This window comes from Euprymna scolopes, chromosome 27, assembly GCF_053919585.1.
Source record: "Euprymna scolopes isolate OS-2025 chromosome 27, ASM5391958v1, whole genome shotgun sequence".
Taxonomy (NCBI): Eukaryota; Metazoa; Mollusca; class Cephalopoda; order Sepiida; family Sepiolidae; genus Euprymna; species Euprymna scolopes.
The window spans coordinates 71032895-71060474 of NC_136508.1; the positions used below are offsets into that span (position 1 = coordinate 71032895).

General features: G+C 33.2%; 1 protein-coding gene across 1 annotated transcript in view; it reads right to left on the reverse strand.

Moving 5' to 3' along the window:
- Positions 1 to 27580, reverse strand: part of LOC145248915 (sex peptide receptor-like) — a 1158544-nt gene that overhangs the window by 220654 nt on the left and 910310 nt on the right. The window contains exon 7 of the mRNA XM_080110699.1: positions 27346 to 27435. The gene's annotated coding sequence lies outside the window, so the exon portion shown is untranslated. The remainder of the gene's footprint in view (positions 1 to 27345; positions 27436 to 27580) is intronic.

Here is a 27580-nt window from a genome sequence, read left to right on the forward strand (position 1 = left end):
GCACTGGTTTTAATTTTGTTCACAAAATCAAGCCATTTTTTCTTACTAAATTTAAATAGCTAATGTGAATCATGCTCAGATTCATAGGAACATTCTATATGAAAAGGAAGGTTAGAGGGGAATCGGTAGGCAATGTAAACCATTAAATTTAATTCAATGTCAACCATTTAATTTAATTTAATATAAACCAATCAAATTTAATTTAATGTAAACCATTAAATTTAATTTAATGTAAACCACTTAATTTAATTTAATTTAATATAAACCAATCAAATTTAATTTAATGTAAACCATTAAATTTAATTCAATGTCAACCATTAAATTTAATTTAATATAAACCAATCAAATTTAATGTAATGTAAACCATTAAATTTAATTTAATGTAAACCATTTAATTTAATTTAATATAAACCAATCAAATTAAACCTGTAATGGTTTACTTAGAGCTAAATTACCGCTTTAATTAATGAACAATCTCGAGCAAGCCCGATTATCTTGCTGATTCTATTTCTTTGTTTAGTGATTCGAATCAAAAGAAGGAAGAATATCTTCAGCTTAGCGAATTAGAGATTGATAATATCTTGAAACAAATGATATTTCGTTAACCAAACAATGTATTTCGAACGATGGTAGTGAAATATTGTTTTGAATTTTTGTCAAGGTAGATATGAACCCGAGGTCAAAGTTTCCGAATTTGCCTGTGCATGAAACTCAAGATGAAAAATTAAATTTATGATGAAAATCTGCTGGATTAATATGCACATGCGATTTTACTAATTTGGACAATTCAACGAAGATTGGTTGGCTAAATGAAGATATAGTCCTCGCAAAACACACCCGTCACTTTCGTATAAGAGAATGTGCAGAGCAAGATTTAAGCAGTTGGTGAGTTGAATTGAGTTGAGTTGGAACGCCATCCGTCTATGCTACAATCCTGCTCACCCCATAAGGTGTATAGCTAAAAAATACTGAATTATCAAGAGTCTATGACAATTTTTAATACGTGTACAAAAAATCTGAAATCAACAACTGGTTCTGAAAAAGTAGAATATAATCAAAATGATGTGCCCATCTTTTACGCCGTTCTGTTTCAATATATCTTTCACAATTATTAATGACTAGCATTTCAGCCCGGCTTTGCCCGGGTGTTTTGAGGTGTACGCTTAGCAAAACAAAAAAAAAGTCAATTTTTTTTTAAATTTGACCCCTATTATGACCCCTTAAAATTTATAGTTTCGGGCTCAAATCACTTGATTAAGTTAGATCCAGGTTCAAGGAACCTATATCTAAAATTTCAAGTGTCTAGACCAAAAATTGTCGGAGGAGTTTGGTAGAGTTCTTAAAGGTGAAATCGTTGAAATTTGACCCCTTAACAGCCAAATTTCTGGCTGACACCCGTCACATCGATTTTCCCAAATCTCAGTACCCGGTATTTCAAATTTCGAGTCTATAGACTAAAAATTGACAGAGTTATTGCGTAGGGAAATGTACACAGACAGACAGACAGACAGACACGTTCACTTTTATAGATATATAGATAGATTATCTCTTTTATTATATTAGGAGATTTCTATTTGCCGTGAACTATATGCATAGATAATAAAAGGTTTACTTGTACAAACATGTCGGTTCGTATACAGGCAGGTTTCAACAGCTGCTTTTGTAACTTGGCAGTTTTAATTAAAAAAAAATACTGGCATACCTTAAAATAAAATAAAAATATCAAACCCGAAGAAAGTGATTGCAATTTCAACCATCGCTCTATATAGAAGAATGATTTTTGTTTTTGTAAATTAGCAGCTTGCTTGGTAAACGTTGTGCAAACTGAAAGAGAGGGCGAGAAAAGAGAAAAGAGAAACAGGGAAAATCTGTCGTCGCAAAAAGCTTTTTTTTTCATTTTTTCTGAGCGAACTGTTGTTTAAAAAAAAAAATGAAAATCGCATATATTTTTTCCATATCTGTAAAATAGCAAATATTGTAATCAAGAGATTATTTAATAAATGCTCTTTATAAAAACCAGAATTTACGACTTGAGTTTTTTCATTCGTTGCTTACGGAATACGTGACTCAAATAACAAACGAATGGCATCTGTTTTTAGTTGATTTCTTTCAGGAAATAGTAAGCAGAAAAAAGAACAGAAAACTTTACGCCGACCCAGACTTGGCTCGCGGCACTCATATTTCCCTGGAAACTTTGAGTCGTATCCTTTGTTTTTTTTCCTTCAATATTTTTTTAAAGTTCTTTTTATTATTGTATTTCTTTTCCACTGGTGAAGCACGGAATAACAGGAATCGCCCATCCACCCCCGTCATTGTATCGGAGATGAAGGTCACGCTACTGAAATTTCTTAGGTGTTCCAAAATCGGAACCACATAGGACTACACATATATAACGGTGAACACATCGATCATTAATTCGATACAGAAATGCATTGTAAGGTAGCAAGTATACATTGAGTTTGTTTTCGACAGCTTCGAAAATTCCACCTTCCTTATATTTTCCTCACGTTCCATGAACGAGATTTCTGACAAAGGGTAAATAATTGCTTTTAGGTTGAAATTTATCATATAACATTTAACGTTTTCTGATTTTAGATATAAAACAATATTTGTTAGCTTCTTATATCAAGGGTTTCAAGCCTGGAGTGATTCCCATTAAAAGTATCCTGTTAACTCCAACCGACCGGTGATAGTTCTAACAATGTATCCATAATATTAGTTAATATTGGATTCTTTGTCTTACTAAATTTTATCAGAAGTGAATTCATTGTTTTCAATTATGAGCAAAATTAAGCCAAAATAGCACACACCCCATTCATACATTGGACTGGGAACAGTGCCAATATAATAGGCATAGCAGACAAAGATTCCACAATTTTTACATGGATTAATGGTTTCTAAACCCATAAGGAGCATCTCATTGACGTATTTGTGAGAAATTTATTTTAATTTATTGCAACTAGAAAAATAAAGAGCAATATATCGGCACAATATACGATCCAAGTGATTATGGTACGTGAGAAAAACATGTCCAACAACTTACGCACATATGTTAATACAAAGGGTGTACTGCCTCTTATTCTTTATTCCAATTGAATGTCCCATAGAAGATTGCAAATTGCAGTGTTATGATGATTGAATTTATGCATTTATTAGCTAAAATTTCCATCTTCTATTTTAGATATTTACGGTATGCGGAGTTAAGAAAGACGCCCCTGCCATGAATGTGCGTTAGAAATAGGGATGCCGTCAATAGTTGTTGTTTTCTCACCAAATTTTGGCAAACTAATCGTCTGGCGTGCTTTCGATAGGATTGAAACTTATCTTCAGACAATGCTTACTTGGACCCGTAGAGACTAAACGCCTTATATCCAATGCGCCACGGGACATGAACAATGGAAGGCAGTAATTACTGGGTATACAGTTATAAGACTCATAATTCCTATCCCGTCACGATTAACAACCTTAAGTCGATCAAAGGAATAACTGGCCAAAACATGTTGAAATTAAAAAAAAAAAAAAACAATGAAAATAAAACCAATACAAAAATTAAAAGTTTTGTATATGAATATATTTTGGAAATAGCATTTACAAATAGGCTGTTTGGTTGTTTCAGGGACTGGCATGCAATCCGTGAAACAACACGTGCAAAGAAGTCTGCATGCCCCAAAGAAGTTGGAAATTGTAGTTTTTCTTCTGGTACTTCTTGTGCATGCTCATGCCAATTCTCATTATAGTCTAATTCATACAACTGATTAATATATTCATTGTGTCTTTTCTTGATGGATTCAATAATTCCAACGACAGTGGGGCACACGCATTATGATGTATGAATTGATCTATTCCTCTGTGAAGTATGATTATCCTGTTTTAGACAGATAAATGCATGCCAAACCCTAAACGCAGCAGTAAACAACATCAGCTTCTAGATCACTAGCTGTCTGAAGTCTATCAACTGGAAAAAAAACTGTATATTTTCACTGCCACTGTCCTTTCCATATAATACAGTTTTGTGGTAGTGGAATGGATGTCACAACAACTCTAAAACAATCCACACGTGCGTCGTCCTCCTTTGGTGCTGCATGTGAGATGACGCAAAAAATAGTGAAGAAATAATGAATGTGAGAAGTGTGAAAGGCCAACGTTGTCTTCAAATTTTCGCCAAATTTTAGAAAAATTTAAAAGATGAGCCAAAGTTATTGGGTAAAAAGTTTCATTTTTTTGCAATTTTGGGGCATTTGTGACGCCTTTTGAGCTCATAGTAACGCCAAATCCAAGTGTAAATGGACAAACGGCGCAGTTTCTCGTCTTAAGACAGTATATATGAATTTCGCAGCATGGAAAACCACTATATAGACGTACATATTTGGTTTTTTAAGTAATATAAAATAGAGAGCTCCAATAATGCATTTTTTTGTAGATCTAAAAGTCCTAGAGGGATGCGAACCTGAATTTTGCCAGGACAACTATACTGCATTTATATTAAAAAAAACAATGACCTCCACATTTTGGACAAGATTCAAGAAAATCTAATGGGTTGATAAAACGCCATGTGTCAAAAAGTGCCATTTTTTTTCCATTTTTGAGCCCCTGGGAGTGCTAAATCCTAGAGTAAATTGAAAACGGTGTAGTTCCAGGCTTTAACGCATGTATATTTTAATTGATCACCGTGAAAAACACTATATGGTAAAACATTTAAAAGTTTTTGTTGAGAAATATGAATAAAGAGTCACGAAAAGGGACGTTTTTAGCACTGAAAGTCCCGAGGACGCGAACCAGAATTCTGCTAAGGTCACCCATACTGGATTCATATCAAGAATTACGACATCCACATTTTGGCCGAGTTTCAGATAATCTAATTGATGGATCAAAAGTTATGGGGCAAACTGTGCCATTTTTAGCCATTTTGGGGCATTTCTTTTTTTTTTTTTTTACCTTTTTTGAAACCCTACCGACGCAACGAAAATTTTCGCAAAAAAAAAAAAAAGTAGTGTGCACATCTATTTAATGAAATACAAATTTGGCAAAATTTCAGGAAAAAACTAATGGACGGTTATCTGGCAATCGTCCGGACTAACGGATACGCGAACGGACACACGGACGTATGGGCGGACACACGGACCGACGCACGGCCGGACGCACGAACGGACCTATGGACGATACTTAAAACATAAATCGGGGAACTAATATGATTCCATATATATATATTATTCCTTAATTAGAATTTTTTTTTTTTTTTTAAACATAATATGATTCCATTTTTTTCATGGGCATGGACGACTTGTCCAACAACTGAAGTTATGAAGGTCCTTAGCTATATCGATCTCAGAAAGAGACTGGAATACAACTATGGACCTAAGGAAGGTCTCCTTCCCATGTACGTGGGATTCTTTCATTAAGACCCTCCCGAAAGGTCCAGAAGAATGTTGGCCTCAGTATAAAACACTCATCCATCTGTGAACAGAAACTGGAATATGAAAAATCGCTACGATAAGATTGGGCTAAAAAAAAAAACTGACCCAATAATATGTGAATATAAGAAAGAGAGCCATAGTATATAACACCACATTGTTTGGTTTTTATTGCACAATTGATGCAGGTTTAAATTTGTTGCACAGAGCTGCGTAAAAACGTAGAACATTTGCTTTATAATGCGCAAAAAATAAGAAGGACTACCCCGTTATAGCCGGTTGAGAGCACCAGTTTAAATTTCCATCTGAACTAATATTCGCTTACCAGCTTTCAAATATTGTCGTGTGTTTAGTTTATTTAATTAGTAGAACTCATGAAATCATCACTTGAGTAAATGAATGTAGGTAATTCGAAATGTTGGAAAATCCCCGAGAGAACATTGATAGAAATGGATGAAAAATATATTTATGATAACAGTCGAAAGCCCAGGATTCACTGATAGGTCAATTTTCGGTGAACACAGGGCTATAGAACGGACAAAGAAATTGTATTAAAAGCGTTGGAATTGAAAGTACTGTATCAGCATGAATTTGGCATTTCTAACAAAATGGCGTCAAAGAAGCAACCTGCAGGAATCGTGCTTCAAATGAAAACACTTCATTTACAATTAATGATGTTTCGTCCCCGAAACCATGGCTGAACCCAAGGTATATATCCGATTAAAGCTATGATCCGAGTATAACTACTTCTTATGCAGTTATGCTTATATAAATGCATTATACACACGCATGTATTTCGATATATGCCGTTTAATTGCAGAAAATTTAGAAAATACTTGCAAATGTAGCCGGCGTTGTCCGGCATTAACGAAGAGAGGCTGACTTTATAAACTGGAGCGAACGGAAATAGAGCGAAAAATAAATGAGGAAAACGAGTATGAAGCATCTCTGACTGTTAGTGCACGTGTAAAAACCCCACGGGGAAGCCCCACAAGTAGGAACACCACAGGTGGAGGACCTGCGAAGACCGAAGTCTACAAACGTGGAAACCGAGAACAATGAAACAGAACTACCAGAGGATTAAGCAGATGAAATAGAAAAAATAATACAGTTCATTAACGAAGAAAAAACAATCATAGCTCTCATCGTGAAGAACGGGGGACAGAAGAAATTTAAAAAAGAAACAGAGAAGGTTAACAGTCTCCCCCCCCCTGAAATCACAAAAGATACAATCGCAAACCTAAACAATTTAATTTATGCAGAGGCCAAGACGTTTGAACCAGTAAACAGCCGTGGAGAGATGCATCGTATAAATATAGATGGGTAATGAGGCTAGAAACCCAAATGAACAAACGTTAAAAAGAAGCCTAATCGATGAACAGGAAGAAAGCGACGTTGTGTGTACTGTAACCCGTATATAACGGACCGGAATATAAGAAAAACGGATATAAGATAAGTTTTCTCTGATCCCAAATTACAGCCTGTGTTAATGTACAATGTACCCCAGTATATAAGTGTTACTTCGATATAAGAGCGTTGTATGGGCAGAAAAAGAGGTCTCATATATCTGGGTTACACTGTATTAGTCTTCATATTCAATGGTTTTCATTCATATTGCAGCTATTTTCATTATTGCTATTCTTTGTATCATCTCATCCAGCCCCTTGATTCCAACTGTTCTCATTCTTGTTTCGAAGTTACTTGGCATTACTTTTAGTGCTTTTACAATAATTGGTGTTATCTTGACTTTTTTCATCTGCCATACTTATTTTCAGCTGTCTAGCCAGTTTTGTGCATGTGCTTCTTCTTCTTCTTCTTCTTCTTCTTATTATTATTATTATTAATAATAATAATAATAATAATAGAAGAAGAAGAAGAAGAAGAAGAATCTCACACAGGATATCAAAAGTTATTGTTCTCTGATAAGAACCGGTCGGGTTTTCTGGAGTCCAAGTAGCATTAAGTTTTTCTCAAGATATCCAGGACTCGTCACATCTTGCTATAAAAATAGCAAAAAAGTTTGAGTTATCACAACGATCTATAAACGATCATCGAGCTTCCATTTGATTTGAGTGTCAAATACGTGTCCAATGACCTAGTATAATCCGCATGCTTGCAGTGAATGTCTGCACTCTGCCGTCTCTCGTCAATCTCAATCTTCTATCCTCCTCGATCCGTCACGACAATTTTGCATAAAAACACCAAGACCGGAGCTTTGTAATGAAAGGGAGGAACAGTTAAATAAGAATATGAAGCTTTCATTTTCTTTGATCCATGTGGTTGGGTTTTTGTCTTTTTACTTTTACTTTTGTCTTGTTTGTATTTTAACTTCCATGTGACTTTTCAGCTTTCGCATTTATTAGTACTATTGGCTCACAAGAAGCTCCCACACAGGTCATCAAAGATCTATCCTTGAAATCAGCATGTGGGTATATCTGTAAGATGAGTGACAACAAGTCTCCCCAAGTTTCTAGGACTCTTCACCTCTTTCGATAACATTTGCAAATAAACTTGAATTATCGCAACAACTGCTTGCCATTGATTTCTCGTTGGTAGCGGCTATTGGTCTTAACTGAAATTTGAGTGACAACATCATCATCATCATCATCATCATCTGTCTGGAAGGATAATTGGACAAAACTACGAATCTCTGATGTTTTAGGCGGCCTTCAGACTTCTGCTATTGTAGGTACCACCAACATCCTTAGAAAACCCCTTGATCTTTGAAGCTCCTTGTTTGGAGCTGGAATTGAGGGAAATCCCCTGAAAATTAATCCCATTCCTTTCCAGGGAGATGCTGATAAAATAAATCAGAATTACTATGTAATAAAGGTGTCGCTTATTAGATATTCTTAGTTAGACTTTTTTCCTGAACATCGTATCAATTGTTTTGACTTTAGACGTTCAAGCTGAGATTTAAGCCTTCTTCCGTTTTGAAAAGCAAGCCTTTTGTAAAAATGGAAAACGTAATTTTCTCGAGACGCTGATTAAGCAATTTATTGTGACTTTTATTCATGGTTCCAAACGTTCCAATTACAATGGGAATCACATTGCCTTATTCATATTTCCATATTCTAACCAATATTCATTTCAGATCTTTATATTTATTTTATTTATTATTTTTTTTGCTTTCTCTGGCATCAAAATCGTTTTAGTGATTGAGAAAATCTTTTTGAGTTTGTTCAGAAAAATATTTACTCACGTTTAGAGTGTTCAATAACCTTATCAGTTGGTATGTGCATATCTAAAACTAGTCTGACATTGCCGCTTTCCTGTACTTCTTCTCATCGTGGTCTAATTCATAGAGTTAGCATATATCGCAGTGTATGAGTAAAACCACTATGACGTGTCTTTTCTTTATATTGATATTGAGCTAGAATAGAGCATTCTCATATAATATGCGCCGTTTCTGCCATGTAATTACACAATTTGCACATCTAGCACTCTGCAGTTTTGTAAATGTAGTGTTTGATGAACCTAGTGCGAGTCATTTACTATTATTATTATTATTATTATTATTATTAGTAGTAGTAGTAGTAGTAGTAGTAGTAGTTGTAGTTGTAGCAGTAGTGGTAGTAGTTTATATATTATTTAATTGCACTTCATTACTGAGATGAGTAGTATATATTAATTTATTTATTGCGTGCTATTATCCTCATCTGTTTTAGTTATTGTTTCACGAAATGTCGGTCAACTATTTCCCTGGCCTTCGTCAGATGGTAACCACGACGGGATAGGAACTCCGAATCTCCTAACTGCATTCTCAGTAATTACTGCTTTCCATAGTTGTTGTCGTCTCATCAGTTTTTTTTTTTTGCTACGTAAGCCTCTGGCCGACTTTTGTAAGGATTTAAACCGATATCTTAGACAATGTGTACCTGGAACCGTAGAGATTTACGGTCTCTATCCACGGCGACTCGGGTTTTTTTCAGTTGAAATGAAATGCATTTATTCCTATTTCTTGGGGGAAAAAATAACGCATTGCCTCTCATTTTAATGGTCACTTAGTTTATCTTTGACTACTAGGTACTTTACAACACCCTGCCGTCGTGAAAGTGCTTAAATCTCTCTCGCTGTCACCACGGAGTTTAACCTCCATTTCACGCTGCACGCGTTTTACTTTCTGGTTCACACCACGTACTGCATTTTGTTTCTCACTTTTTTATTTCCCTTTTCGTCTTCGGCTCTGATGTCACTTCACACATTGGTTCGGACATTAGCATATGGGTCATACAGCTGCTGCTGCTGCTGCTGCTGCTACAAGCGTTAGTAGCTGTCACATACTAACTAGGAATTCTCAAACAGCTTAACAGAGATTGCTAACTGACAACAACCGGTGATGTTCCCTGCAGTGCGGCCGGCAATAAATCTCACCAGATTCTTAATATTCTTTATACCTCATTCGATACATGTTGCGAATGAAATTGCATCATCGCAACAGTTGTTTTCCATTAATATCTCGGTAGCAATGACCATGTGTTCTCATTGAAATGCTAATAGCAATTAGTCTCTCCAAAGTCATAGTTCTTTTCGCACCCATTTAGTGGATGCCGAATTAGTATATTATCACCTCTGTCTTTCTATACTAATCACCCCTTTCGTATTATTTTTGGCATGGTGAAAGATGATACCGGCAAAACAGTTGTTACAGGGGGGAAGTGAAAATTATACAGTTTCAGATTTCTTGGTTCCATGTGATGTTCTTGGATTTTTTCAGTGGAGTAGCTTTTCATTTTGTTTGAGTTAAACTAGGAGAGTTTACATTTTAATGATACTTGTATATATACGATAGCGTTTGTGTTATTTTGTGTGCCATGCTTTCATCTTTTTTTTTCAAGTAAATATCGTTTAATTTTAATGGCCTTCCATTGCTTGAAATAATTTGTTTTACCAAGAATTATTCATAAGTTTGGGTAAACGTTTCGGTTATAGCTGATGGCACTCAACTCATTTATTTTTATAAAAAATTTTACCAGGAATTCTTCATGGTTTCGGTTATATATATATATATATATATATATATATATATATATATATATATATAAAGTAAATCCAAAACTATATTAGCAATGTATAAAATGTATTTATAATTATATATAATAAATTTATATTAAAAAAAAAAAAATAAATAAAAAATGTATATATGTAATAATATTTTTAACATTTATATATCTAATTTTAAATAAGAATGTAAATATACTAAATACTAATCATAGTGGGGGTGATAAGTAGTTAAATGGATTAATCCTAATCTAATAAATACAAGACTGATAAATTAAAAAAATAAAATATGTATCCATTTTAAATGTGGAAATTGATGGATCGCACAGGTAAGAAATTCATTTTTATAGTATGAAAGGTTAGTAATTGCAATTAAGAATAGGAAATTGGATTAAATGTTTGTAAAATGTCTTCTTCCTAAGATTAAGAGTGGTGGTGTTTGATCAACACTGTGGGGGAGCCATGATGTAATATACTGTTTTGTTTTTAAATCCCCGAAACAGGGTTTCATGGTAAACAACTGATGATCCCTTGAAAAATAAATTATTGGTATTATAGTAAATTCGAGAGCGAGTTGATGCAGTGATTGCAGGTGATTAAATGACTTACTGACTAGATGGTTTTCTAACGAATGATAAAAAATGATTTTTTTGGTATAGTTTTAAAGGTTAAAAACTTCAAAGACTATATATATATATATATATATATATATATATATATATATATATATACATATATATATATATGTGTGTGTGTGTGTACGTTTTATTTTTTATTACCGTATTTTTCTGTTAAGTTACATTATTGTTTCGGCTACACGACCGTTTTTTTACCGTTATGTAGCTTCCTCAGACTTTTACAGAAATGTTCGTTTATGGTGGAATGAAAGGGTGAATGGTGTCAGAGGAGGGGTGCGAGAGAAAGGTGGAAAAAGAGAAATGGAACAAGGGGGGAGATGGGAGGGGGTGCTTGGTATGTCAGTAATATTTTAGTTTTGGAGTTTAAGGATATTAGGTGGTTGTGAGGAAGTTCATCTCTTGTGTGGCTAAGGGCATAGGGATACATGGAGGGGTGAGGGAGATATGTGGGGTTAGGGGGTTACTTTAAATTTCGAGTCGCAAGATTTAGGTTGTTGGCGTCTCGTTGGTGAGATGATATCTTGCTTGGAGAGGGTTAGCTTGCGGCTGTACGCGCGAGCACACACATGCGTACATACACACACATATACTTAAGGAAACGCTCATCTGTACACATACATCTCCACCTAGGCATGAAAACTCATGCACGTATGCATACATGCATGTATATACACCCGCGCTGCTCCCGCTGACCCCAAATTTCCACAAGGTGTTAAATTGCGTATGTGCGCGTAAGCATGGATGCGCACATATACAGACACCCGCACATCGACACCCATATACCCATGCAGGCGTACAAATTGGACTGAACCAATATATGCATGTAAGCCCATGTATACGCCTGCATGGGTAGATGTATGTGTACAAATGAGCGTTTCTTTAAGTATATGTGTGTGTATGTACGTATGGTGCGCTCGCGCGTACGGTCGCAAGCTAACCCTCCCCAAGCACTTAACAACAAATACACATCAAATAGATAAACTGAATCATAACCCCCCCCCCGCCTCCCAACCTAAGCGAACACCCGACAAGTCAAGAAATACTTATCAAGACACCATTCACCCATTCATTCCACCATAAACGAGTATTTCTGTAAAAGTATGAGGAAGCTACATGACGGGCAAAGAACGGTCATGTAGCCGAAACAATAATGTAACTTAACAGAAAAATACGGCAATAAAAAAATAAAACGTATATTTGCTCTACAACAGTATTGAACATTTTCTTCAGGTGTTTATTAATTACCACTTTTACTATATGTATAATATATATATTATATATATATTATATATATATTATATATATATATTATATATATATATATTATATATATCTGTCGAGAGAGAGAGAGAGAAAGAGAAAGAGAGATATTGAGATTAAGAGACAGAGAGAGAAATTAAAAGGAACAAACCGAGTTCTTTATTGCTCTATTTTGTCGGAATACTATTTCGATAATTCTCATCGTATACACACACGCGCCACGCACACACCCACATATATATATATATACATATATATATATATATATAAATATACACACACATATATTTATATATCTATACACATTTATATTCAAATGTTTTCATTTCGGTTTAGTTTCAGGCTGATGCGACCAATTGAGATTGATACAATCTTATTTTTTAAAGTACAAATTTATAATATATAAGAATAAAGAGAAAATTGAATCTGTATTAATATATACGAAATCTGCATAAATTAAAATCTAATTAATCGTATTTACAAACCTGACTATACCGAACCTCTCTGCTTGTTATTATTATTATTATTATTATTATTTTTATTATTATTATCATTATTATTATTATTAGTAGTAGTAGTAGTAGTAGTTGTTGTTGTTGTTGTTGTTATTGTTGTTGTTATTATTTTGCCATTCTTTATTAGTCATAAATTTTAAGATTACTTCATGTCTCCTGGGTCTGTGTCAACATTGTGTAATTAGGTTTCGAAATGGAGTAAAATAAACTTGTATCTTTCCTCGGGAAAATCTCATACAAATTCAGCCGATTATTATAAGAGCTGTGCCAAGGATTCTCCTAGGAATGCAGAGTATCTAGCCTGTTATGTTAATGTACATTTTATCGAATCTTGCGTGTATTAAGATATATATATATATATATATATATATATATATATATATATATATATATATATATATATATATAGTCAGGTCATGTCATACGTTCTGGTAATATGTAACCCAGTACTAGCTGCTTCATGGTCGGGTCACCGGCGACTAAACTGGTCCCCCCGCCAGACTTGTTTGGTTAGGGGTGTGGCTAAAACAAGACCTTCCTAAGGGCAAATGAACCCTTTTTCGGGGTCAATGGCCACGTAGCACCGTATGTGTTTGTGTATATGTATGTATGTATGTATGTGTGTGTGTGTGTTGGGGTGGAGAGGACTCCCGTAAGCCGTGGTGGAAGCAACCTTTCTAGGAGAAGCAAATCTCTGATTTAAAAAAAAAACATTAAGCAGGAGACCAGTACCTGCATTAAGCTGGTCTGCAGTTTAACTTGTTGCTGGCTATCTTGCACTTTCTTGTTGCTGGATCTCAACATTTGGAAATGAGAGAGAGACTTATCTGTCGTACAAAGCTAAGACTCTGTAACATTATCTGTGGATAGATGCTCCCTCGGTCATTTGTCTATAAAAGTGGTCCTGTGGCGATGGAAGTCATTTTTCTGCTCATGAATTTTAAGTGTCTGATGGAGTGGCACTCGTCTGACAAGACGTTGCAATCATCATATATATATATATATATATATATATATATATATATATACTAGCGGGGGTACCCGGCGTTGCACAGGTGTTTGGAGGTGTGTATGTAGGAGAGGGTGACCTTGTTTTAATATTATAAAAAAACACGATGTTCAAAAAAAAAAATTGGGAAAACCAAAACAAAGCAAAACAGCGAACAAACGTAAAAAAAGGAAAAATAAAAGGTGTAAAAGAGAAAAAAAATAGGTAGAAAGACAGGCTCGAACGCTAAGCATCGAGGCTAAGGCAGAAAAAAATGCCCGACACGTTACCCTACACCAAAAAGAAATACACTTAATAAATGATAACATTAAACCTTTAAAAACACTTGAAATCAACGTAAACGTTTTCTAGGTCAAACATTACGTCATTGTCGTAGTAGCAGGATCAGAGAAAATGAAGGAACGATTTTTTCGGCACCCTTCTTGTTGAAAAGGGCCTAGTTTAGGTTGAAGGAATTAAAGTTTTTTGCCAATTTTCGATATTTGTCGGGCAAAGGTTAGAGCTTTAAAATATCTATTTGGCGAAAATCTGTGGCCCGTGTCGAAAGTTTTTGCGAAACATACAAACACACACACAAACATTTTCGCTTTTATATATATACTAGCGGAGGGTACCCGGCGTATCCCGAGTGTTAGGAGATGTGTGTGCTCGGGCGGGGGTGGGTGTTAATCAAAACATAAGAATAAGCGAAGTAGATATAAAAAAACACAAAAACAACTAACGTAAGGCAAACGAACGATGTCAAATATAAAAATCGGAAAAACAAAAATAGAAAACAGAAAAACGAACGTTAAAACTCTGTAAAAAATCTGAAAAATACCCCCCCCCAAAAAAAAAAAAAAACACGTGAAAAATGGCTAGCGGGGGTTACCCGGCTTTGCCCGGGTGTTTTTGGGTGTGTGTGGTCGGGCGGGGGTGGGGGATATTAATGAAAACCTAAGAATAAGTGAAGTAAAATAAAACAAAAAAAAAACAGAAAAACGAACGTTAAAAAAGTCTGAAAAACACGTGAAAATTGCTTAAAAAACCCTGCTTCAATATTAACATTTAAAAAAATCGAATCGGGGAGGGGGTACCCGGCGTTGCCTGGGTGATTAGAAGTGTGTGTGCTCGGGCAGGGGGGTGTTAATCAAAACATAAGAATAAGCGAATTAAGTATTTTTTAATATTAAAACAGAAAAACGAACGTTAAAACCTCTTTCAAAAATCTGAAAAATACCCCCAAAAAACACATGAAAAATGGCTTAAATAACGCTGTTTAAATATGAAAATTTATCAATTCGAAAAAGAAGACATCCTGCGGGGGTTACCCGTCGTTGCTCGGGTGTTTTTGGGTGTGTGTGGTCGGGCGGGTATGGGGGTTGTTAATGAAAACCTAAGTATCAGCGGAGTAAAAAAAAACAAAAAAAAACAGAAAAAAGGACGTGAAAAATACGCCCCCCCCAAAAAAAAACACGTGAAAATGGATTAAATAACCCTGTTTCATTATCAAAATTTAAAAATCGAAATAAAGAAGACATCTTACATCACGATTCGAAGGCCTCGCTCTAAGTAGCTGTGCTAAGACGACGTCGACGAAACTAGGTCAGGTTACGAGGTCGTATGACGCATGCGTAGAAGCGACATCGTCATGAGAGGATGGTTTTTGCGTACCCCCTGTAGAAAACTGATCATGTTAGGGGGAAGGAATTAACGTTTTTGGCCAATTTTTCGATATTTGTCGGGCGAAGGATCTAACTATAAAATGATACCGATCTGGCGAAAATTCGTGACTCGTGTGGAAAGTTTTTGCGAGACATACAAACGCACATACATACAAACAAACACACATACATACATACACACATTTTCGCTTATATGTATATATATATATATATACATATATATATATATATATATGCATATATATATAATGGCTTAAAGATGTTCCTGTAAGATAACTTAATTAACATTCTGGTGAGCTTTCAATACAAAGTATACGACATTCAGCAATATTTAAGCAACCGTCTTTTGGCCTTGAATGAAAAATGTTCAATTATATCATCTCGTATCGCTTTCGTTTATACTCATCGTATTTATATCACAGATCTAGTTATATGAAATATAAAACATTCTTCGACCAATCTTTTGTGAATGACAATCGTCGAAGCGGATTGATATTAGGATCTGTCGCTGGCTTTACACATGACGCCATTTTGTTCGAGAGGAAATTCTTCAGGCAGCAAATGCCAACAGCAATTGTGTATAATGTCTTCATTTCAATTCAATGCGTTTAAGCTTCCAGTTCTAGCACGCATTTTACAACGATCTCTATATTGCAATATGAAACAAAATATGCCATGCCTCTTTTACATACATATGTAGAAATGTCACAATAGCTTTAACTTATATGTTTAATACCATCAGATGCCATACTTGATAAAAGGGAAAGATAGAAAAACAGAGAGTGGGAGAGAGATAGCGTCTATTAGATATTGTTAGTTGTTTTTGTAACTATTTTAATCATATTACATGGGCTGTGACAACAGCATACTCTTTTCAATGTTTTGACTCTTCGGTATATATCGGTTAATATCTTATATGTTTTTATATAAACTTATGCGGTTCTCGGTTGATTGACTGTGTTTTACTGTGTCAGATATATACCCGGGAGTCAAAGGAATGAAAAAATATTCTAATGTCACAGCTCTAGTCTTGCTGGCGCATTTATATGAAAATACGCTAAAAATATTTTTGTAATAAACAAAATAATATATTCAAAATTTAAACGAATCTGTGTTAATTAAGGATTAGTGCAGTTTAAATCTCAGCGATTCAGATATCGAAAAAGAGTATAAGTTTAAGAATACTCTACCTTTTTGGCCTACAATAATGTGCATATCACAATCCAAAATTCCAATTTTTATTGATAGTGATGCATAAATCTACCGAAAAAGCGGACTTTTGCTTGGTGTCTTATATAGACATTTCATGAGTTGAGAAGGGATTCTTTTTCTCTTTTCGAAAACTAGATTACATATTAAAAACTCGGCCAATGTGTAGATGTAGTAAACTAGAAATATTACGCAATTCTATGCTTTGAACATGGTCATTATGTTAGCAGGTACCTTATAATTTAAACACTCATTTGAAAATATTTACCACACGATAAAAAGATGTATTTAATAAATTGGAGATTGTAATAAGAAATCGTATATATATATATATATATATATATATATATATATATATATATATATATATATATATATATATGCATACATGCATATATATATATAATATAACTTCCGCGTTTCATTCACTCTAGGATTCTTCAGGCTTATGCGAGAATTTTGTGGTTGTCTCGCGTTTTTATATACGCACCTTCTATTGAGTTTTTTGTTAGCCAATCAGCTTTCTAGTATCCATCGCACACTTCCTAATCAGCCAATTAGCAGGAACTTACAGGAAAAATGCCCATTTGACCTCCTGTTGACCCGTTCCTCTGTGCGTGCTACTGAGCGTAGATATCTAGTGCCTTGACATATTTTAAATCAAGCTTAGTTTATATATATATATATATATATATATATATACATATATATATATATATAAACTAGTTTATGTATATGCATGTGTATTTATGTATTTATTTATTTATTTTATTTGTTTATTTTCTATTGTTATTGTTAGTTTTAAAATTATTTTGAATCTCTATCCTAGGGTAAATTTTATATTGGGAACACAGTTGTCGCTATTTCTCTCCTACAGTATAATAGTTGACGTTCTTTAAATTATAGGAAAGCGAATTTTTCTTGAAGGCATAATCTATATGGATCGTCTAAGTCTCTACATATGTTTGCTTGTGGTACGATTTTCCATTCGACACCGGCAAACGTCCGCTTTCCTTGAGTTCCCAGTATTTGTTTGCTAGCGTTGTTTTTATACGGTGTTTTTATTATTATTTAATGCACTTTTGTGGTCACATTATCGAGTTTTTTTAATCTAAGGAAGTCAGACCTACGTAATATTTTTTGTTATTCGGGTTTTCTCTCACAAATATTGTTGCCTGGTAAACTATGTTTTTTGGTAGACATTTATTTTAAAGTGAGCAGAGTGTGCGGTATCATCAATTACATTTATCTTGTTCATTATTAGTATTTTTATTTTTATTTCTACTATGGTTGTTATTGTCTGGAGTTGATTTATTATTATTATTATTTTTATTATTATTATTATTTTTATTATTATTATTATTATTATAACACGGAATATTCAGTGTAGCTTGATCGACATAAATATTTTATAACTTACTACCTAGCTCTCCCTACGTATTTAGCACTGTTTAAGAAAATACTTAAAGTTTACACATAAATTTATACTTTCGTACATATACTTTCGTATTGAGCACTGTTTAAGAAAATACTTAAAGTTCACACATAAATTTATACTTTCGTACATATACTTTCATATATATATATATATATATATATATATATATGTATATATATGCATATATATATATATATATATATATATATATATATATATATATATATATATACTAAACTAAACTGGATGCCCGGAATTGCGCGGGTGTTTGGAGGTCTGTCTTGAGCAATAACAAAGAAATATAGTTGTACTAGGCAGGCAGGCTCGAACACGTACCGCGAGTGGAGGCTAAGAAAGTAAAAACAGTGTAATGCGTTCACTGTTGCACCGATCGCTACACCGGAAGTGACGTAGGTTTAGATTAAGGCAAAGTAATTGAAAAGAGGCGAAGCTTTTCGAAAATATCGGAAAAAACGACCCCACGTCTACAGAAATACCCATTTGAGAGTATAGTAATTAATGTTTTTTGGCTATTTATTTATATTTGTTGTCTGAAAGGTCGCACTTAAAAATTATACTAATCTAGTAAGAATCCTTCGCTTCTGTCGAAACTTTTTGCGAGACATACAAACATACCTACATATATAAATTCATATATATATATATATATATATATATATATATATATATATATATATATATATATATATATTTAAACAGACCGGTGAGAATTATATTATAGATGTATGTATATAAGTAGTAAAAACTCCAAAGGCAAATATATGTTTTTTTTCTCATTCATAATGTTTTATACGAATTTCATTGAATGTTTTGCATGAATGTCATTAAATGGTAAAAAAAAACAATTGATTAAAAACAGTTTACGAAAAACAGTTAGGGATTTTTTATCGATTAAAGATGAAAAAATTGATGAAAAGAAAAAGAAATCCTTTTATTTCTTAATTAATCTTAATGAAAATAACATATGATTTCTTAATGAAAATATGATTTCTTAATGAAAATATAGTGTAACTGTCTTTCAGAGAAGATGTATAAATATTTAGACCCCAAACTACACATCGCACGCGATATTTTATTCTTTCTAATCATAGACGTGCTTAAAAATGTTCGGTTCAAAAAGTAAAAGCGAAACTTTATGGGATATTTTTCATAAAATATTATTAATGAAGTTTTATATGTAATCAGTCAAAAGACTTCTTAACTGAAGAAGTACGAAACTAAGCTTTCTATGAGTTTCGCTCAATTTCATAGCAATCCAAGTGAAACAAACTCATTGAAATTGCCGAGCACTTACGTAATCACAACACATATATATATATCTTAAAATGAAATAGGGTATATATATGTGTTGTGATTACGTTAGTGCTCGGCAATTTCAATGAGTTTGTTTCACTTGGATTGCTATGAAATTGAGCGAAACTCATAGAAAGCTTAGTTTCGTACTAAAAATCAAATAGGGTATATAAATTCCTATCGAGAAAATATAATTACGAAGTAAATTTCTTAGTTTATCAGTTCCAAACAAACGCAAATAAATTTTCTAATTCATGATTAGCCTCCTGTAAATTTGATATTTTCCCTTTTGAACCGTAAATTTTAACGGGTAAATATTTTCATCTTTTTTCATCAAATTTATCATGTTAGATCAAAGAAAAATCTCTAATGTTCATTGTTTTTTTGCGGAACATTGTAAACTGTTTCTGACAAGTTGTTTGGTGTTTTCCTACCATTCAACGAAACACTTGTTAGGCACATGAAAGTGTAAATGAATTTTCAACGAGATTAATAAATTGTGCTGATTGGAAAAATGTTATACGTATAGTATGTATATATATATATATATATATATATATATATATATATATATATATATATATATATATATATATATACACGCAAAAGTACCCGTCGTTGACTGGGTTCAAAAACAGCCTACAGAAAATGGACTCTGATTTATGAAATATGATAGGTTATGTAATGGAAGGGTTGTAAAGAGATATCTTCGAAATCGAGGGTATCAGAACTAAAGCAAAATATGATGAAAGTAAAAATAAAATAGATAAACCCCATAATTTATTATACCATACCTGTTCACACTGAAACACTTACCATAATATTCTGTGGATCTATATTAAAAAAAACCTTGCTAAACTTTGTAAGATATTTCCATTCTATGGAGGTCAGCCGCGAACGAACACCCCATAATTTTATTATACCATATATCTTCAAACTGAAACATAATTATCAAAGTATACTTACGCAAATAGATATGAAAAGTCTTTATTAAAGTTTGTGCCTATTTCCATTCTATGGAGGCCAGGCGCGAACGCACACCCCACAATTTTATTATACCCTCCCTATTTAAGTTAAAACACAGTTATCAAAGTATTCTTATGTATATCTATGCAAAAAACACACTTGTAAACGTTTTCTTTTAATTTGTTTTTTATTTCCATACTTTGTGGACCAGGCGCGAACGCAGACGCCATAATTTTAATGGACCACCGTTCTGCAGGATCAAACATACCCATTCCTGTGTCTCGATACATCTATCATTATATGTAATCGTTTTTTTTTTTTAAATAGTCAACCATATAAGAGCCTGTTAATGATCAGACACACACCCACACACAGACATTATGCTATATATATATATATATATATATATATATATATATATATATATATCGTAAAATGGATCGTAAATCTGGCAACTGAAACATATATAACTGAAGAGATAAAACGGTAATAAAATATAAAACACACACACACACGCACATATATATATATATATATATATATATATATATATATATATATATATATATATATATATATTAAACGAATATTTTTTGTACAGTGCGGTTAATTTATATATTAGTCTGTCTGGCATATGTTGTTGAAATGCGAATACTTGCGGTTCCATGTAATGGTTTCTGCTTCTCCTTTGGTTTCCCATCATCACCTTAAAATTATCTCTCCCTTCCAAATCCCTCATTCTTGGTAAATACTAAATCGCAGATATTTTTATAGTATCCAGCCGAATTATAAATCTTCAATCTCTTTTCAATTTAAAAAGCTCTATTCGATAAAGAACAGTTGTTATTTCTAAAAAAAAAAAAAAAAAAACAATAAAAAAAAACTGCAATAATTATCATAATATAAATGAGTGGATACTAATTTGTACATAATGCAAGCGAATCCCCAGCGCCACAATAAATTACTCGGCGAATACCTTAGCAAAAACCTATGCATGTTTTCGATGAAAGGATGGAAACATGCATACTGCGTACCGATGAGTTAAATTATATATTGAAATCGTATGGCGCATTCAGTTGTAGCAAATCTATAATAATAAGCAAATCATAACAAAGTAGAAAGGCTGCTTGAAACATTTCATTAAAACATTACTGGAAATTGATATAAAGAAACACAATTATTATTTTTTTGTTGTTTTTTTTTCAATCTGGGGTGTTCTGCACTAGAACGTAGACATGGTTTCCGATTCCAAAGTCTTTTTCTTTTGTACTGTTTATGCCTGGAACAGATTCCTGCACGATTAGTAAAGTATTAAATAGATTAAATTTTGAGACCTAAAGTGATTTTAGGTTCAAATGTTAGATTAGCATGAGTTACTTCCCTTTCTACGTTTTCCGTATCTTAAATGTTCATCATGCTTAAGGTCGAAAGTGTGTGTGTATATATAATGTACTTTCTAAACGATGTATGTTTATCACGCTGGTATTTTGCTTGTCACAGTATATAAAGCGTATTTAATACTAATAACACTTTGTAAAATATACTTGTGTTAACACTGATTTTTAACAATTATAATTTGTATCTAAAACTGGACGCAAGAAATATGTTCAATTTCCCTTTGCTTTAACGGAGGTTATACCCAAGCTTGTGAAGTTAACGGAGGTTATACCCAAGCTTGTGAAGTTAACGGAGGTTATACCCAAGCTTGTGAAGTTAACGGAGGTTATACCCAAGCTTGTGAAGTTAACGGAGGTTATACCCAAGCTTGTGAAGTTAACGGAGGTTATACCCAAGCTTGTGAAGTTAACGGAGGTTATGCCCAAGCTTGTGAATTAATAGCTTAGTTAAATAAACTTAAGTTGTATCAAAAGTATTTCCGAAAGTAACCTCAATAGATATACGTTTTTACTGCAAGCGTATATAATTCAAATAAGAAAAGAAAAGGTGGCTATTCAGAATCAAATATGGATATATTAACACAAATGGTATCGCTGATTCACTGTGAGATTTAGGTTAGCTTTATATATTTTCTTATATATTTTATTCAGTAGAGAAGTAATTATTATTATTATTATTTCGAGCATAATTCGACGCAGAAAGTAGAGGCGCTCGTTATGCCTCAGAAAATTCAAAGAAAGGTCTGCATGTCAAAATAGACTCGAATTTACATTCTTACAAAAGATTTAAAATGTTCTTCGACTTTCTTAATTTCTTTACATTTCTGGCAAGTTAACATCGGTCTTATAAAATACACCAAAAATATACATATATTTATTATTCGCATTGCACAGAGTTTCCTTAATGCATCGGAATCTGGTAAAAGTGTTATCAATAGAAATATTTCATTTTAGGCGTGTCTTTCGTCTGAGAGCGGATTCAATACATATGTTTCAGAGTTCCATCTATAACTTCGGGAAAAATATAACTTGATATGTGCGTGCATGCATGTATGTGAGATTAATCCGTTTTAATACGTGCATCTAGCAAAACATTCCTACTATATCACATAAGATGGAATAGTTTTCGATATCAAAGGTGTTAGCGACCGTTCCAGGAAATAACCATTCACAGCATCCCCAGGGCATCATATTAAACCAGGAGATACCTGTGAAGGGCACTTCCTAAAACGGAAATCAGTATATTGGTTTCGATAAAAGAGACATTGAGACCATTTAACAGTGAATAGTTTGACAAAGGTACCTGTCCCAACATGCCTGGCAGATGGTTTTCAATATATCTGGATGATGATAATGTCGGCAATAAGATTGTCTTTTATTTAAGCTTCAGATGGTGACGAAACAATTATTTGTCTCATGGTTTATTGTATTTGTTGTGTCATTTGTATTACTAAGTACTATTTAATATGCCATAATATGGTGAGGTTATCAGGAATCTTTAAAAAGTAGTCTAGAATAATATTTACTAAAATATTATATTATCTAGTCACACTAAAAGGAATGTTTTATATTGTAACCCATTATTTTTCCAGCTTTCCAATAAATTCACTTGTTTTTTTATTTAATTTCAGTCTTCTTTTTTGCCTCCATAAACATATATGTTTCAACAATGCACGGCAGTCGTCTGTTTTCAGGAAAATCCCTCGAATTATCTCCCTTTAATGCTTTCATTCTCTCTGTTTCACTTGATACCCCTCTTTTCGATTAGTAGCAACAGTAGTCGCTGAAGCGACGATGTCGCTATGGAAACCAGTCATAAAAAGTGTCGCTCACCTCCTTACATATTTTTACGATTTTGAACACGAGAAAATTCATCACAACGTTTGTTCTACTGAACGAACATTGAAAATATTTTCTTCACAATATAGCTGAGTAAGGGGATTTAAAGACTGTAACAAGTGTTTGAAATTTGGTAGAAAAATTTGTGAGCGATGAAGATTTAAAGCAGTTCTAAATGAATAAAACTGTCATTTAAACATATATTAAAACACGGTAGTTTTTGAATGATAATCTAATAGACATGTTAAAAAAATACATGATAAACAATTGTGCTGATAGCAATAACAGAATAAATTCGTAGTTTAGAAAAAAAGAACTTCTATTATAAACATATGTCTTAAAAGGGCATTGCCATTGAACCCTCTTCCTGGCTAATCGCATCAGTGAAGAATTTGTAATCCTGCTCCATTATGTCTACCAATAGTATAGAAAGAACAAAACTAGAAAATCAAACTGTTAAATCTACCCCCTTATACGTTGTTCTATTGCTATCAATATTCAAATCGCTACGTTGTAAGAAAGCAATAGTTATTACATATATATTCTTTAAAATATGACAAATAATCCCTTTTTATTAGAGTTTTTCTTATTTTGAAATATTAACGACCTTAAGCGAGATATAAATTCCGTATATTACGGCGAATAAGACGACGCTTGAAGTAAAAACTAATAGTTTATAAGATACTGCATGTTGCAATTTCTAGCCTAGGTTAAACAAACGTTGTTTCATGATTTAGCAGCCGTCTTATATAACCGATACAACATACAGTTATTAACATTTGTTTCAATTTTGTTTCAATTTTGTACCTCGTCTTATCTGACGGTCTCCTTATACGCCGAAATATACGGTATATATAGTGTCATTACGTTATACTTTATAAAAGCTAGAATTCTGAATATCAGCTAGAGATGCCGTGTATACTCTTATGGTTTTATTTGCCGTAGCTCTCACGATTTAAAACAGTTATTGTACAAGAACTAAAACAGAAAGCAACAGTATAGCAGCATTATCATTGCATACATCAGAGAGTTAAAATTTTCCACTTCTTTCTGCCTACACTCGATTTCAATCTTATTCTCATTTATGGCATTCATATATTACAGTCGGTCACGTGTACCCCCCTTTTTGTAACTACTTATCCAATTCTTCCTTTAAAACCTTACTCTCTTATGTTTATGTTTCCATTTCCAACAACCTCCCTTCTTATTAGCCCTTCCAGCATCAACTAAAACACTCAATGTGCAAACAAACAAGAATGTCTGGATTTTAGTCTACTATGACTTACAATACTATAAAAATAAAGATAAATATAACAGAGGTCCTGGATATGGCCTTAAACTATATCTGATGGTGAGGCCCAACTTGCGGGCTTTGGGGAGTGTGGAGCCACCCTTTAATTATAATTGCTCCCAGGTCCACTCTGACCCGGAGTGTTAGTACTTGTTAGGTTAAATAGAAACTGACTTGAAAAAAAATATATATTCTATTAAAATTTTTTCTTCAAAATCACTGGATTCGGCATTAAATAACCTTAAATATGTTGATATGCCGTAAAACAAAACCAACCAACCAAATATAACAGTAGAATATGTAAATATGTGGTATAGGGAAGGTGCTCCGTAAATATCAAATCCTTCTATCAGGACAACCTAATCTCAATAAATCAACATATTTTAAGATTTTGTTCAGATAGCGTACTAGTGCGGAAAAACATAGATAATATATATATATATATATATATATATATATACAAACATTACTGCTGCTTTATTCAAATCACATCTTGCTGCAATTCCTATAATAACTTGATCTCGTTCTCCGCATATTGTTTATTTATTTATTGATCCATTGTATATTTCCTCGTATTCCTCTCCTTGTAAGAAGTTAAGCGCCATTTTAACATGCGCCAATGTTCGTTTTCTTTCGTAGCTTGTCTCCGCACATCTATCAAAATGGACGGACACTTTTGTTCACGCTCCACTGAGCTCAACTCTTTTTTTTCCAGCGAGAATGTTTAATGCGACGTTCTCCTATCGAATTGGCATTTGGAATCTCAGACAAAAATATCTATACTATAAAAGAAAACGTGTGTGTAGGTGATAGTCCATTTGTCTAAAAGCTGACTAGAGGGTGTTCTTAAAATATAAACACTTGTTCACGTGCAGCATTTTTCAACTAGTATGATAATATTAGTCGTTAACCGGAAGCCTTACTGGTCATTTGAAATATTTATCAGGAAGCATAATAATTGATATTTACACAGAAGACGTAATACGCATTTCAGTTTGTTGGTGTTAAATATACAGAGAAAAACTCATTAGTCTGTTTTTTCTTAATACAAATTAAATTGTGTTTCTTTTCTTTTTATAATATAAAATGTATTGGCAACTATTTTTTTTATTTTAGTATATTTATTATGTAGCACCACTCTGTTCATTTGGGAGTCTGCATCTCTCTCCCTCTCGTTCTCCTTTTGTTTTATCTATCCATCAATTTTTATCTTTCTATTCACCTCCTTCTCGCTATCTCCTTCTCTCTCTCTCTCTCTCTCTCTCTCTCACACACACACACACACATATATATATATATATATATATATATATATATAGACTACAAAAGTTTATCGTAATTATTTGAAAGTTCAAGTGAAGACTGTCCTGATTAATTGTGTAAAAGATAAAATCACGTTAATCTTTATTTTTCTCGAAGACAGAATGAATCAGTAATATAATATGTCCTATTAGTTTCTCCCTTTACATATAGAATACAAGGAAAATAGATGGACGAATAGATGGAATATACATGAATATCTTAGGGTTCGAGCGATGAATAACTCGTATTATATAGTTATTTACATACGTAGTTGGTGTTGTTCTTGAGTCGTATTAAACGTTTGCATTGCAAATATTGGCTAACCGATGGTCCCAAAAGAACCATAAATACACGATTACTTCATTGATTAATGCCGCTCTGTATCAGGCGTAAACCCGTTTTTATCAATGTTGATATACTTTCACGTGCATTACAATTCCGCAGTAAAGACTAACGATGTTATTAGACTACGCATTATATGACTCTAGCTGTCTCTATATATTACAATAACGGTTATATGCTGGTTATACCTTTCATAGTAGTATACGATAGATCAGCAGTGTCAGATTAATTGAGCAGTCTATATATGACGCATGTCTGTTTCAAGGAGCCCAGAACAGTTTCTTTATTGTGAGCTGTACAAAAAAAAAAAAATATCAAAAAGAGGACAGTGTAAAGAGTTCCAAAAAAAAACTCATAAGGACACTCTCAAACAATTCATTGGAAAAAAACTAACCAAAGGCAGATGATTCTGTAGTGCCGCAACTCACAAATCGGCTACAACTTCTGAATCCACACGCAATGTAAATAGCGGGAGGAAACGTGACATTAGAAATGACAAGGCAGTCAGCAACTTTGCTACATAATATTCTCACAGCTTTCCAACATGCGGCAAATACTTCACAGCTCCAATCAGTATAACAAGCCATCTACGAACCCAACGAACAATTGCACTATTACGATCGTCTTCGCAAACGATGGACGAATACATTATGTCGCTGTAGCGACAAAAAAAAAAAAAACTATACATTTTTACATTTGTTATAGACAAATAATATTAATATAAAGTGTAAAGCGAAATAGCGTCTTACCTGTTCTTGCAATTTTTTTTCTGATATGCTGTACGGTCGTTTTCTCTTCTTTTCTGTAAAAGCTGCCTAGTGTGTTTCTTTAAAATTGACCTACAACAACATTGGAAATTAGGTTAGTTGTGTTGTAAAATTGATTATAACAAAAAATATCTACCTCACTGGAACTATAAAATCCACTATATATATATATATATATATATATATATATATATATATATATATATATGAATATAAA